Raw genomic sequence first — 9,708 nt, 5'->3', positions numbered from 1 at the left:
AGCCACATGTGCAGCATGTTACCCTTGGATCATATCATATTACGGCATGATCATATCAATGCTTACCATTTATCCCAGTTCCACTTCCTCCAATGTTGAACCGTACGTCACTACTGGAGACGGCCTCTTTGCCGAGGGCTTCTGGCTTTGCCGAGGGCTAGATCCCGGGCACTCGGCAAAGGGGGTCTTTGCCGAGGGCCAGCCCCAGGAGCCCTCAGCAAAGATAGGCCCTCGGCAAAGAATCCTTTGCCGAGGGCCTAGCCCTCGGCAAACAAACGGCCCTAGGCAAAATGGCCGGATGGGTCACGGCGGCCACTGACGTCATTCTTTGCCGAGTGCCCGCCGTCAGGCACTCGGCAAAGATTTTTATTTTTTTTAAATATTCTTTGCCGAGGGCCAGGCTAGACCATCGGCAAAGAGTTTTTTTGTTTTTTGTTTTTTTAAACCCAGTTTTTTTGTGGTGCTATAATACATTATTTAAAACTCAATTTTAAAATTTGGGCCAAATTTGACTTTTTTTTTATATCTTTCCCTAATTTATTTCTTTTCGTTGATTTTTTTCGAATATTTCAAATTTGAACGGCAGGTGGATGGAATAATGCAATTTAGTGATTCGAAAAATGTTATTCATGGTATTTGGTGTATGTTGAGTCCCTATCCACGAACTCGCATCAAATTTCGGACATCTTCTTCACGTAACATGACGAGGAACTTGTCGGAAAAGTGTTTTTAAATTATATAAGATCCATATGAAGTCTGAAAATCACGAAACATGTCGAGGTGTCATGTTATCGCATGTGTAGGCTGTGGTAAAAATTTGAGAAGGTTTCGAGCAAGTTGTGATGTCGGATGCCTAAAACTCAGACATCTCCACATGTGATCACATAATATTGATGTAATGCACACTGAAAAGAATATCGCCGAGGCACTTTGGGGAACTCTCATGGACACTGACAAGTCTAAGGACAACGTTAAGGCTAGAGTGGACCTAGCGACGTTGTGCGATAGACCGAATCAAGCAATGCAGCCTCCTAGTGGCCGAAACAAGAACTGGAAAAGGCCTAAGGTCAATTTCGTCTTGCAAATAGTTCAAAGGAGGGAAGTACTAAAATGGATCCAGACGTTAATGTTCCCAGATGGATATGCAGCGAATCTTAGCAGGGGAGTGAACTTAGGCACTCTACGAGTCAACAGGATGAAGAGTCATGACTACCACATATGGATTGAGCGGCTTCTTCCGGCGATGGTCCGAGGCTATGTCCCTGAGCATGTTTGGCTAGTGCTGGCAGAGTTGAGCTTTTTCTTTCGCCAGCTTTGTGCCAAGGAGATATCTCGGACCGTCGCTCAGGACTTGGAAAAAGCGGCACCTGTGTTGCTCTGTAAGCTGGAGAAGATCTTTCCACCCGGCTTCTTCTTGCCGATGCAGCATCTGATTGTGCACCTCCCATCCGAGGCACGTTTGGGGGGCCCGTGCAGGCCCGTTGGTGCTATCCAATCGAGAGATGTCTAAAGACTCTTCGCAAAAAATGTACAAATAAAGCCAGAATTGAGGCTTCCATTGTAGAGGCATGCCTTCGGGAGGAGGTGGCAAACTTCACAACGCAATACTACAAGCCGAACCTTCCTAGCAATCATAATCCACTCCCTCGTTACAATGCTGGCGAAAATGAATCGACCCTCAGCCTTTTCCAAGGCCAACTCGGCAGCGCAAGTGGATCAACCCCGAAGCTATTGGGAAATGAAGAGTAGCGCAGTATCATGCTATATGTGTTGAATAACCTTACCGAGGTGCAGCCGTTCATCAAGTAAGTTCTCAACAAACTTGTTTCAATACGCCATCACTATTCTGCATCCAACCCCATTGATTCTCGTTCGGACAGGGAATTTGTTCGTGAATTCTGGCATCAATCAAGGGACCCTACCTCGCATGAACAAGATACCCTTGTTTCGCGGGGTGCGGGAGCGGGGAGGCCTGATTTCATTTCTTGGTTCAAACAAAAGGTAATGTCCAATTTAGCTCGTACGTTCGATCGTCCAAGGTGATCGTACGTTTGATTAATATAACGATATATCATGCTTCACCTTGCAGACCTAGACCGGTTCGTCCATGAGTGACGAGTTGAAACATGTTGCAAACGGCTGTGACATTAGGGTGAAGTCATTTACCGGCTATGACGTGAACGAATATCGCTTCCACACAACAAGTTACGAGCAGATTCGGCCCAAACAAAAAACCACAAATAGCGGAGTTTGTACGCCCGGCACTGATGGCCTCGACTATCATGGTAGAGTTGAGGAAATCTATGAACTCTCATTTCATGGAGACAAACCTCTTAAACCTATCATGTTCAAATGCCACTGGTTTAATCCTCGATCAACGAGACGAACCCCTCATCTTGGGCTAGTCGAGATTCGAGAAGATTCCATCTATCCTGGAAAAGATGTCTACATTGTGGCTCAACAGGTCGTGCAGGTGTATTATACTCGATACGCCAACCAAGACAAAGAGGATCTTAAGGGTTGGGCTATTGTGCACCAGGTATCTCCACACGGTAAACTACCTGCGCCAAACGATGATGATTGCAACTTCAATGCAAACACATATGATGGACAGTTCTATCAAGAAGATGGGCTACCAGCGCGTTTGAGATAGTCTTACTGTAAGCAATCGAAATGGAAGTAGACAACGAAATGGGTGATGGCGAGGTCGATGGAGATGTGGTGGTAAATGCCAAGGACATAGCAATGCTTGAGCGATTACTTCTAGGCAATGACTACGATGACAACATAGAACCTTCGGATAGTGTTGCCCATTTGGACAATTTTGACAGTGATGATGAGACCTATGATCCCAATCATGAAGATTATTCCTAATACATGTAATACTATGTTTTTTTAATTCGTGTTTTGTTTATATATTTTGAATCTATTTCTAATATATGTACTAATTAATCTTGTTCATTCTTTGTGATTGCAGGTGATTGAACAAAGATGGCCAGCAGACGTCCACGCCGTGACACGCCCTCGGTTTACGGGAGAGAACGCCCTCTCCTTCAAGGTGAGGGGTCGTCGTCCGGGGCAGTGTTCGCAGGAGGTGACAAGAGGAGGACTAGGGGCAGCAGCCGCAGGAGGCAGTGGTCTCCTCCCTCGCCATGTGATGAGGTGCTGGAGGAGGAGCACGTGACGGCCATGGCCACGTCCTCGTCGGAGGACGAGAGGGGTCAGTAGATGGGCGAGGGAGGCGAGGCGCTCGAGGGCGAGGGAGGCGAGGAGCTCGAGGGCGACGGAGGGGGGTACCGCTACCCGGATTCCCTACGAGTGAGGTCCCGCGAGCCTCCCTCCGGTTCCGCTTCCTCACAACCGCCCAGTGATTCGGCCTATGGCAAAGAGGTAAGTAACTATAGATGTTATCACAATTACTTCATAAGATATGTTGGAAATCATAAGAGAAACTGATAAATTTTCTTAATCACTTGTGCAGGGCCTGGTTGGTTTTGTCAGGTACTTCAGCACGCACCCCCGCGAGCATCCTTGGTGTTTTGTGCAGGAAATGGTACCCCGGCATTGTGCAACTGTCCGAAGAGCCGGTGGTGCGGGAGCCGGCCTCCAACTGGGACAGCTACGCGCTGGTCACGGATGACACTTACCACAACAAGCAGGAGCGGGTATTGGCGGAGTTTTGGGTAAGTTTCTCTCGCACAACATTGCTTAATACATCTCATTCATTGGTTAAATGTTTTATTGAAATAATGAATGGATACATCGGTTTTGTATGCAGAAAATTTTCAAGGCCGAAGAAGGACTTGAGGCCCAGGCAGATTGGGTGGCTGCCGCAGCTTATAAGAAGTACGTCACCGAGATGCACCACCATGGGCGCATCCAAGCCCACATAGACTACTATAGGTCGGTACTTAAGCAGTCCCTCTCCAAGCCTCAAGCAAGACTGATTACGCTGACCCAGGACCAGTACCTTGAGGTAGGCGAATAACATTCATAATGATTCATTTTGATATTAAGTAGGTTCAATTTCATCTTCTTATATGTCAAATACTCGATGACTTGTAGTTGATTCCCTGGTGGTGCCGATCGTATCCCGAGTGCTGGGCCATGATCGTGGACAAGTGGTTATCATAGGACTTTGTTGACACGCACGAGAGGCAGCAGGAACATCATCTGATGAGGCAAGGTCCAACTCACCATCAAGGCAGCCGCAGCCTCCCTAGATACAAACATGCATACGTAAGTGATTTCTTTCATTTATTTTGATGCTCAATTCTGCTTGATTTCTCACCATCTTCCCGTCTTTCTCGTAGGAGGCTGCACACCCGGGCGAGGAGGTCTCGGAGTTCTCTGCGTGTCGATGGGGAACCCTATGGCCCCCCCATAGACCGTACTACAGGGAGGTAGGCCTTGATAACAAGGCCTACAGCCCAAATTACCAAGAAAAACACGAAGCAAAGCAACGTGCGAGACAGAAACTCCAACTCAAACTATACAAGGAAAGGCGCCCGAAGCGTAGCTTAGGACTCTGACCTTGTATCCGAGTAGGACACAAACAACACCTCTCAGCACCTGGACTATAAAGGGCTGGTGAGGGTACCCATTGTAAAAGAGAGGAGAACGCATACTCGATACTGAAAGCAATACAACGCAAACAGGCTAACGCCAAAACTGGACGTAAGGTTATTACTCGACTAAGTCGAGGGCCTGAACCAGTATAAATTGTGAGTCTCTTTACGTAACCGCCGAATTCCGCTATTCGCCGAAGCCTGAACAACTGTCCCGGGTACCCCCGTGGCAGGCTATCGGTGGTAAAACATCGACAGCTGGCGCGCCAGGTAGGGGCTTTCGACGAATTTTTTCTCAAGAGTTCGGTGGACCTCAACCTCAAGATGACCTTTTCGGCGGGAACAACCTTCGTCTTCGGATCCTGGATCTGCAAGGCTGACGGCAACAGCAAGCTTCGTACCCATCTCCGAGAAGAAAAAGAATTCGATGACGAAGTTGAAAACGAACTCGTTGAGAAGATGACGAAACTTTCAACTTCGGATCCGACTCAGAATGAAGAAGAGAGCGGATACGAAACCGACTTTGAGAAAGAGATACAATCCGATTCCAAGACAATCTTCACAACACGAGAGCCAAGCCTAATTGGACTCAGAGACACAACAACGATCGCGAAGGAATACGACCCGTACAACTCAAAGAAGAACTTGGGAACTTACGGACTACGCAACGCGGCATCAATCTATCAACACTTTACCCAAGACAAGATGAACTCAGCAAGAAGAATACTCTTGGACGGAGCACAAGAAGGGATGGTCATGACAGTTACCCCACGAGATTGTGTGGTGCATTGGCCGAGTTCTTCCACCTCGAGCGAAGCTAAGACTGGCACAAACATTGAAGAACTACCTTATCAAGAGGGAAAAGAACTCGGATCCAGCTCAGAAGCCACAGATAGCTCAACCAAAAGAAGGATGGAATACCGTACAAGAAGAACTCGGAAGAGGTATACTGTATACATGGCGGAGCAGTTAGAACAACCTTTGGAACCACCACAGATACCAGATATAAAATCTTCAGATGAATCAGAAAGCAACATCTCGCCAGATGAGAAAAGCGACAGCAACGAAAATGACGAGCAAAGACTAGCAAGGCTAAAGAAGAACAAATTGAAAGCCGGAAGGAGGAACAGGGCTAAACAGAGGAAGGAAATCTGGAATAAATACAAAGCAGAGCTAACGGAATACAACAGAAAGAAGGCGGAAAAAGAAGCCGCGAAAAGTACAAAAAGGGAAAGAATTGAAGAATTAACAAAGGAGTTGTACACCCTCATGAATAACGGGAAAGCAAAGGAAGACCAGAAGAAAGAAGTCGGGAGACCAGAAAAACAACCCGGCGAAGAAGTTCCACAGGAGCCACAAGGGGAGCAGGCACCCAAAAAATCGAATTTTCAAAGGATAGGACCAGTAGAAAGTGCTGATGTTAATGGAAGATAGGAACACTACTCAAAGCAGCAAGAAAGAGGCAAACTAGAATTGAGCCAACGCTACCAAGAAGTATCAAGAAGATTTGACAAAGAAGATGACTACGGAGAGTCCGAGTTAAAAGAAGACAGATCTTATTACAGAAGGGCAAGATCGCCAGATTATGGAAGAACAGAACCATACGACAGATTCCCTTGTTTTGCAGGAAGGTTATAAACATTGAAGCTACCACACAAATTTAAACCAGCAAATCATTCCAAATATGATGGAAAAGTCGAACCAAGACAATGGCTAAGGGTTTACTCCCAATCTATTGAATTAGCTGGAGGAGACGACGACATCAAGGCTCTATTCTTCCCAATGGCCCTCGAAGCAATGCCGCTGCAATGGTTTGACAAATTGAGGCCAAGATCAATCAGATATTGGGAAGACTTGCAAGAAGCTTTCTGCAACAACTTCGCAGGCATCATTACCCATCCAATGACTGCAGTCGAGTTGAAAGGAGTAAAACAAAGGAGAGGAGAAAGTCTAAGAGAATACTATAGAAGATTTGGAGAATTCAGGGCTCAAGTCCACGACATCACTGATAGTTGGCTGAGCACATAATTGATGTGAACAAAGGGTCCAAACCCGTTAAACAGAAGTTACGAAGATTCGCTCCAGACACGAAAGCAGCAATCAAAAAAGAGATTACCAAGCTCATGGCAGCAGGATTCATTAGAGAAATAATCAACCCGGATTGGCTTGCCAACCTGGTCCTAGTAGAGAAGAAGAATTCAAAAGAATGGCGCATGTGCATTGACTACACAGACCTCAACAAACATTGCTCAAAAGATCCATATGTCCCACCAAGGATTGATCAAATCATCAACTCGACAGCAGGATCAGCTCTGTTATCCTTTCTAGATTGCTATTCAGGCTATCATCAAATATCCTTAAGAGAAGAAGACCAAAGCAAGACATCGTTCATTATACCCTTTGGGGCATATTGCTACAAATCAATGCCTTTTGGGCTAAAAAATGCAGGGGCAACGTATCAAAGAGCAATTCAAACTTGCTTAGGGAGTCAAGTCGGAAGAAATGCAGAAGCATACATTGATGATATAGTAATCAAGACAAAAGAACCTGGATCATTGATAGAAGACCTCGAGGAGACTTTCAAGAATCTAAAAGCATGGCAGTGGAAACTAAACCCCACAAAGTGTGTTTTTGGGGTCCCATCAGGACAACTACTCGGATTTCTAGTCAGCAACCGAGGAATTGAAGCAAGTACAAAACAGGTTAAAGCCATCATGGATATGAAACCTCCAAAGAAAGTGAAAGACATACAGAAGCTTACAGGATGCATGGCAGCACTCAACAGATTCATCTCCCGACTAGGAGAAAAAGGGCTACCTTTTTTCAAATTATTGAAAAAGGCAAGAAATTTTGAATGGACAGAAGAGGCAGAAGAAGCATTCCAAAAGTTAAAAGAATACTTGGCATCATCACCGGTAATGACACCACCAAAAGACAAAGAGGACATGATGCTATACATTACAGCAACCAAGAACGTTGTCAGCACAGCAATTGTGGTTGAGAGAGAAGAACCCGGACACACATACAAAGTGCAGAGACCAGTCTATTACATAAGCGAAGTATTAACAGAATCAAAAGTGAGATACCCACACGTGCAAAAACTACTTTATGCAGTGTTGATATCATCAAGAAAGCTGAGACATTATTTCCATGAACACAAGATTATAGTGGTAACCAATTTTCCACTTCAAGACATTCTACGCAACAAAGATGCAACAGGTCGGATATCAAAATGGGCAGTAGAACTCGGTGCTCTCAATCTGGACTTCAAACCAAGAACGGCAATCAAATCTCAAGCATTGTCCGACTTCATTGCTGAATGGACAGAAATCAGTCAAAAAGAACCCGAACCAATACTTGATCATTGGAAAATGTACTTTGACGGCTCTCTAAAGTTAGGAGGAGTTGGAGCAGGAGTACTATTCATATCACCAGAAGGGAGACAGTTAAAATATGTGCTACAAATACTTTGGCAGGCAACTAACAATGAGGCAGAATACAAAGCATTAATACACGGTCTAAGAGTTGCAAGCTCGCTTGGGATCAAAAGACTACTTGTCTACGGTGATTCAGCTGTAGTAATCAATCAAGTCAACAAGGATTGGGATTGTACAAAAGATAATATGGACGCATACTGTGTAGAAATCAGAAAATTGGAGAAAAATTTCCAAGGGCTCGAAATCCATCATGTACTAAGAGATTCCAACATCGCAGCAGATGTGCTAGCCAAATTAGGATCAGATAGAGCAAAAGTACCACCCGGTACATTTGTGGAAGAACTCACAGCCCCATCCGTCAAACAACTCGGAAATACAGGAAAAGAGAAGGAGACAACAGATCCAATGGAAATAGATCAAGCAGAAGAATCAGACCAGTCAACACAAATCATGGTCATACAAAGTGATTGGAGACAAACATACATTGATTTTATCAAAGAGAAGAAAATACCCGAAGATAAAGCAGAAGCAACCAGGGTTGTACGAAGAAGCAAAAACTACGTTCTGGTGGGGGATAAACTATACAAAAGAGCAGCATCATCAGGAGTACTGCTTAAATGTGTTCCAACAGATAAAGGAAAGGAAATTTTGGACGAAATTCACTCAGGATGCTGTGGAAATCATGCAGCCTCTAGGACACTAGTCAGCAAAGCATTCAGAACCGGTTTCTATTGGCCAACAGCACTCAAAGATGTAGAAGAACTCGTCAGAACATGCAAGAATTGCCAAATGTTTGCAAGACAATCACATGTGCCGGCTCATAACTTAATATGCATACTGTCGGCTTGGCCATTCTCATGCTGGGGGCTAGATCAAGTTGGACCACTCAAAAAAGCAAAAGGAGGCTTCGAATACATATTTGTGGCAATCGGCAAATTTACAAAGTGGATTGAATACAAACTTTTGATCAAATACAGTGCAGAAAAGGCAGTGGAATTCATACAAGACATTATGCATAGGTTTGGCATGCCCAACAGGATAATCACAGATCTCGGTTCACCATTTACAGCAAGAGAATTCTAATACTGGGCAAGAGATTGTGGGATAGAAATCGACTTTGCATCAGTAGCACACCCGCAGGCCAATGGACAAGTCGAAAGAGCAAATGGACTCGTATTACAAGGTTTAAAACCAAGACTATATGAAGATTTGAAAGATTATGGTGGAAAATGGATCGATGAATTGTCAAAAGTAGTATGGGGTCTAAGAACCCAGATCAGCAGAGCAACTGGATACTCACCGTTCTTTCTGGTCTACGGATCAGAAGCAGTGCTACCAGCTGATTTGATATGGCTATCTCCAAGAATAGAGCAATATGAAGAAGGCGAAGCAGAAGAAACAAGGCGGTTAGAAATTGATTCAATAGAAGAAATAAGAGATAGTGCAATAATACAAAATGCAAGATATCAGCAAGGGTTACGAAGACATTACGACAAAAGTACTCAACCCCGATCACTAAAACCAGGGGACTCAATACTACGACTAATACAGAAGAAAGATGGACGACACAAACTACTCAGTCCATGGGAAGGACCTTTCATCGTGAAGACAGCAACAGGGCCCGGCACATACGAGTTGATGACTCCAGATGAAATACCTGTAAAGAACACTTGGCATATCAGCCAGCTCAAAAGATTCTACAA

The sequence above is a fragment of the Miscanthus floridulus genome, chromosome 10, assembly GCF_019320115.1.
Source record: "Miscanthus floridulus cultivar M001 chromosome 10, ASM1932011v1, whole genome shotgun sequence".
NCBI classification, from domain to species: domain Eukaryota; kingdom Viridiplantae; phylum Streptophyta; class Magnoliopsida; order Poales; family Poaceae; genus Miscanthus; species Miscanthus floridulus.
The sequence above is the reverse complement of the archived record's forward strand: the minus strand, read 5'-3'. Positions refer to the sequence as shown.